The following is a 5,581-nucleotide window of genomic DNA, read 5'->3' on the forward strand; positions in this document are numbered from 1 at the left end:
AACGCTGTTTCAGTTTCTAAAGGTAAATGGTACATCTACCTGGCATCACTGGAGCATCTTTGTAATTACTTTTTTCCCACCAAATGGAGAGTTTATGGGAAACAGCAGCATCGTTTATGTGAATTGCTGTGATAAAATTCAATTGTTCGTTAGTTTGATTTTGGAGTCATCATTGGCGGTCTTCCTTGAAAGCTGATACTCTTAATCTTCAAACCAAGGACCTCCTCTCATTTATGTTGTTTGCTGATTTGCTCCATGGCTCTTCACGCTCTAAATTTGATGGGGATTCTGCACCAAGTCTGAAAGGTCTGTCAAGTAATGGAACATCTCAAGAAACACTGCAAACTGGTAGGCATTTCTTTTCACACCGATATACTCCTAATTTCGGAGTCCTTTAGGAGGTCATTTTTACACACCAGAACCAGACCAAAGGCAGGCCACTACTACTGCGCTGCTGCAGCACCACAAGACCACAGACTGTCTCAGTCAAAAAAAGGCTAGAATTGTTTTGCTCAGCTAAAATTAGTGTTTTGCACCGTGCAGTTAAATGGATCAGTCTTGGCAAATAATTCAACTGTTGTAGCGGCTTTAAAATATTTTGTAGCCTCTTCTCAAACAGAGCCGGGCAATTTATATAGGGCCGCTTCTCAATTAATTTACTTCCAGGGCCACATTATCATTAGTTAACAGAACACAGAAGCTATCTATATTATCTTCATTTCATTTCCCTGTTTTGATCTCTCCCTCATATTTGTATATTAGGCCTAAAGTTTTTCTCATTTTGCATACTTTTCCTGCTTCTAAGCTCATCACCTGTTTTCTTATTTTATACTGTGTTTAATCCGGACGGCTCTGTTTTCTCATCATTTTATTTTGGTCTCAATTTAACTTATTCTGTTGCTGTGCAACTTTCTAGTTTTCATTAGTTTGTAATTTTTTTCTCATACCTCGAATTGAAGCCCAAGATGCTCGAGATGGCTCTTTAGTTTGCGTTGAAAAACAGACCATGGGTTACTTTCCAAGGTAGCATAGCCCTCATTTCGAGATAGTAAACAGTACACTGTACATGAATTTCAAAAAACAAAATAAGTTATAAAAAAAGCTTGGTTTACACAGTGATTTAATCAGGGGTGGGTACTGGGGAGAGCTTCCCCCTCCCCCAATAGGGGAGAAAAAGCACAATTCATCGGGGAGAAAAAAAATATGTATTTTCTACATATTAGTAGACTCCAAAATTGATTAAATAAGCCTTTGAAACCCTTAAATTGTTTAAATTTTCGGGGGCTTCGCCCACCTTGACCGCTTTCGAAACCTTTTAATCGAAGCTCGACCCCGCCCAAATCGGCCCACCCGTCGGGGACCTCGGTAAAACCTGGCGCCACCCCTGGATTTAATGCCGGTTAAATACACTCAATAATAGAGATTGATGTTACAGTGGCCTTATGTACTGTTCTATAGTACAAATTCACAAAATTTACAGCATTCATTTTAAAAAGAAGCCCTCCACCATCCCTCTTAACTTAAGGTAGCCTCGAAAAGAAACCCATGCAAAGTTCGTAAACAAAAGAACAGCCCATGGCTTCAATTTGAGGTTTTAACATTGCCTTGCCCAAACTTCTTATTAATTTAGAGCAACAAAGACTTTCATTTAATGGTGTTAAATTATGGAATGATTTTTTCCTTAGTTTCTGAAAATATTAATGCAGAAATCATTTTATTGCAGTAGTTAAAGAAAATTTATTTATTAAATATCTTCCAGATCAATTTATTTAATTCAACTTCGCATATTTTCAATTTTTGTAAATTATAATATTTGTTACTTTTTGTTGCCTGCTTCCATTATTGTTCGTCATAATTAATTAACTTATTGTAATCCAAAGTAATTGGTTTGTATTTTTTTTCCATCAAGAAGGTGCTAAGCTTAGATTAGCTTTATTCAACTATACCTTATCACCCTTTGCCAATTATGTTTTTATAAATATTTTTGTTGACAATAAAGTTGAAAGTAATTATCATGATCTAATTTCCAAAACAATTCTTTCAAAATCTTCAGACAATTGAGTACAGGGAGGTAAACGTAGTACAAAAATTTACCCTAGAAAATATCTGTTACTAAATAATTATAATTTTATTAATACATTATCTATTGATAAAATATCTGTTACTACATAATCACGATTTTATTAATACATTATCTATTGATAAAATATCTGTTACTACATAATTATGATTTTATTAATACATTAACTATCGTTGATAAATTGAATAAATAATTAACTAACATTGGCCCTAATTTAAAAAAAAATATTAACACACCATGACCTTATTCTTCGATTTTGGATGAACCTTGTTAAAAATCCCTTTTTTATTTTGCTTGAAGTGATTATCTCAGATGAAGTTTTGGAAACAATTTCATACTTAGACATCAATAAAGCCACTGGTTTCAAAAAATTTCCTTTCATCAAAATTAATTTCAATAGTACGTTATATAGCTTGAGTCCTTGGGCAAGGTACTTATGTTTGCACCTAGGAGTATAAATGGGTACCTGGTAGGATGATGTGGCATTGCGTATATTAGTCTGTATTGGCATTAAACTGTAGGCCTACGCACGACTAGGAATACTCCCAAGGGAGCGAGGGATGTTGCACTTGTGCTGGTTTGATTATGGAACCGATGTCTAAATATTAAAATAATTTTCAAAACTTTAGAGGTAATTGGTTTAAGGGGGAAAAAGAGGATTTTTAACAAGGTTCACCCAAAATCGAATTTATATGTGGTAGGTTCGCAAAAGTAAACCTATTTAATTATATCATCTATGCCGTTAGCACACATTTTCAATCTTTTATTTAACTTGCTGTTTCTACAGTATTTGATTAATTAAATAATTAATTAGCATTTAGTTAATTACTTGTCACGAACTTGTTTTATAATGATCGTCAATATGGTTGTAGAAAAAAAAATACAGTAATCATTAATTATATTTAATAGGCTTAAATATGATTGATATCATGAAATGTCCTCTATTGGTATATTTATTGACTTTCGTAAAGAATTTGACACTATGGATTATGAAATTTTACAAGTAAATTATCTCATTATGGTGTTAGAAGAAATGCATTAGGGCTATTATATATCTGTTATCTCCGTAATCCCAAGGCAAAAGGTATGTCTTCCTTACTTATACATGGATGTACTGAAAATATCAAAAGTAATTCCAACAATGCATTTGTGTGTATTTGTGCATGCCAACGAAAAGTCAAATAATCTGTTTATACCCTTGGAAAATATTACAGTATTTATTTTAAACTAAATGTTCTTGCGGCCAATTTACCTAATACCAGGACGCATCCACCTGTGTAACAGATCGTAGATTTTGCAATTCCAGAGAATCGCGTGACGTGAGTTGACGACGGATATAGTGAAGAAGATGTGTTTTAGCAAACAGAAGCAATTTTTTTAATGATTATAGTGTATATTTGTGCTACTACATATCAGCAAAACCACTAAGCTAGGCCTAAGTATTGTATATGTATTAAAGTAAAGCAATTGTAACTTTTATTTTTTTTTAGATGTTCCCATTACCAACAATACGTGTTAGCTTCTTCGTAGGTGTGCTTGACATGGTGGAAACAGACTTGGATGGACAAACGCTGGCTTGTTCGAAAAGGATTTTGAATGAGATTAGTACGCATTCTTATATACTTTTATGTGCTAATGGAAAGTAATTTGCAAATGCATGTTACACAAATAAATATTTTTTTATAGTACATGGATAGTATGTGAATTTAGCATTCTTGTGGTCATTTTCACCTAATATTCTGGACGCACCACTTGTGTAGACATTACCACGCCAGAGTGACGGCGTATATAGTGAATGGGCAATATTCTAGCAGAAACTTTGTTACTTTGATGTGTTCAGGGGTGATTTCGTGATGTATATATCAACAAAACTACTAAAGGCAAGTATTACAATAAAATATTTATAACTTGAAAGTTTATCAAATGCCCTTTACACCTAACAATAGGAGTTCGTTTTCTTTGTAGTGTTTGTATGCAGGGTGGGGTCTAAATATTCTCGGACAAAGTTGGGCAATTTCGACAAGAACAGTTGTATTGTGACGATATAGGGCCGCTTCTCAATTAATTTCTATCCAGGGCCACATTAAATAACGCATTCTTATGAATTTTAATCAGAACCCAGAAAAAGTTGTTTGTAGTGTTGATTTTCATCAACAATTATCTTCATTTCATTGTTTTGTTCTCTCCCTCATATTTGTATATTAGCTTTTTCCTCATTTTATACACTTTTCCTGCTTCTAAGCTCATTATTTGTTTTCTTAATTTTTAGGCCCTATCATGTTTAGTTTCTTTTGGTCTCAATCTAATTTATTCTGTTGCTGTGTAACTTACTTTCTAGTTTTCATTAGTTGGTTTTGTATTTTTTTCTAATGAATCCTTTATTGCCCCTTTTTGATTCCATTCCTCCATAAATGTTTCTTGTTTGCACTTATATTTCTTCGTCACTTATATTTATTGTTTTGCTTTATATCCGCCAGTTCTTATCAATGCAGTTCAACAGAAGCACGCTCAACTCCATACATTTCAAGGTACAGTCTTTGATCTTGTATCTGTCATCGACAAACAATACTAGATAATGAGTACAGCCATGAAGTGTTGTTATTAAAAATATATTAAAGATTTATTGTCCCTTGCTAATGTCAAAAAAATCATAAAAAATAAGTTTGAAAAAAACTTGCTCATTTTGCAATAGCATACAAATTATAAACTTGTGCATAGAAATTATTGAATTTAAAAAAATGTGTACCCTGATTTTTAAATTAACAAATTATAAAAAAAATAATAATACACATCGATCCAGTGACTGGAAGTGTTTCTATAAATTTTCACTTTAAACTGATGGTAGATATTTTTTTTAAACACTAATTTCTATGTTCAAGCTGATAACTTTTATGTCACTTCAAAATGGGCAAGTTAATTTCCAAAAATATTTTTATGAATTTTTTTTTTATATTTAGCATTAGACAATATACCGTTAATACTCAACCAAAGCAATTATTAATTATAAATTACATGAATTATATGTTCTTAAATATATCCTTATAATATAATATATAATATAATAAATATAATAATATATAATAATAATATATTGTAATATATTTATCACGGTAGGTCAAAATAATATTGTTTCTTCCGCATTCTAATTGTGGATGGTAATTTGTTTCGGTATATCGTGTACTTTACTTAATTATTGTTTGTTGGTTTTTTCTTATATTTACCGTATAATTTTTCTTTAGTGTGAATTGATATAGCTATACCTTCAAGCATCTAGGGCGATTTTATTTGGTTTGCCCTAATCTTAACTTTTATTACTGGGAAACACCTGTCGATTGTTGTAGTTAAAGTATTGCCGAATAGTTGGTATGCCATATTCGCATCATTGCTATTCAATACGTTTTCCCTTTGTTTAGAATTTTGTATTAAAAATTTAAGTTTATATAACTATATGTTTTTTGTTCTCTTTTTAATATTTTTTTGTATTTATAGATGGAAAATATA

The sequence above is a fragment of the Anneissia japonica genome, unplaced genomic scaffold, assembly GCF_011630105.1.
Source record: "Anneissia japonica isolate Jap-2015-1 unplaced genomic scaffold, ASM1163010v1 scaffold1065_len1792383_cov172, whole genome shotgun sequence".
NCBI lineage: Eukaryota > Metazoa > Echinodermata > Crinoidea > Comatulida > Comatulidae > Anneissia > Anneissia japonica.